Raw genomic sequence first — 1,212 nt, 5'->3', positions numbered from 1 at the left:
ACAGGGTGGGTGGGATTGGAGGGTGGGAATGTGTGCAGGGTGGGTGGGAGGGTAGGCTCTTGGCCAAGAGTTCTGAAATAGGCTCAGGCCACTTGAAGTGTTGAGACCTTTAAGTGTGTATGTAAGTGTGAGTGTGTGGGTGTTTTTTAAGTGTGTGTGTTAAAAAAAAATCATGTTTTTATCTTTCCCTCGCTGTCCTTTATCATTTTCACTTCCCAATAGTCTACTAGAGAGAACATGGTTGGCCTTGAGAACATGAAGGAAGAGGCATGTATTTCCTCCTTTATGTTGTGATTGAGGAGTAGCACTGTAATTTCTAGTTTGGGCAAGCGCAGCCAATGACCTGATTCTCAACTCCATTATCAAACTTCCTTTTTACAGCTTTGTTCTTTTTAATGCAGAACAGAGGTGGGGTTGAGGAAAAAGGGTTAGAGAGCAAGGCCAGCTTCTGTCCTACAGAATTGGGTATGTCTTTTTTTCAATTAGGCTTTGGGAAAGTGTTCAGATGAGAGTGTTCTCAGGGTCTCTGAAGGGAAGGAGATGTGCTATATATATCCTGCTTATGAAAGCCCAGACTTATGTGACAATAGTTTTCGTAGAAGACTTGGAGCTAAAGGATACTAAAAACAATGAAATTGTGATTTGAAATTCTTAGGACATTGTATTTTAAATTACATTATGAATGTAAGACTTGCTTTTTTATCTGTATATCTGAAGGGAAACAGCTGCATCCTTGTGTTTGCAGCCTATATGACTTCAGATTGGAGCTTGTGAATTTAACAGTACTGGTGCCGCAAGAGTGAGCAGTACTTGCCAGCAAATACTGCTATGTATAGATTGTCCATCTTTAGATTCTAGATGGAGGTTCCTAAGGAGAGTTCTAAGAGTCCCTAAAAAAAAAAAATCAGGATTCCTGTCATGGGTGCTTGATTATCACATATATTAGGATTGAACATTTTGATGTGGAAGGACTGAAAATGCCACATAATTCAGATCGTTTGGTGTGTCATTTGGTCTTTGTGGCATTTTTGTTATGGGAAGGATGGTGCAGTTTGAATTTATCTTTTTTAATGCAACTTCCATCATGCCAAATAGTATTTAGGGGAGAAGTCTCATTCTTTTCATTGCAAGTCATAGGGAGACAGGAGTTATATATGTGCTGTTGTATGCCATGAATGGATTGTGGGGGAAACTGGGGCAGTTAGCATTGAT

The sequence above is a fragment of the Marmota monax genome, unplaced genomic scaffold, assembly GCF_021218885.2.
Source record: "Marmota monax isolate L192 unplaced genomic scaffold, Marmota_monax_Labrador192_F-V1.1 WCK01_AAM20220418_F8-fsc00012, whole genome shotgun sequence".
Classification (NCBI taxonomy): domain Eukaryota; kingdom Metazoa; phylum Chordata; class Mammalia; order Rodentia; family Sciuridae; genus Marmota; species Marmota monax.
This window is presented reverse-complemented; position numbering follows the sequence as displayed.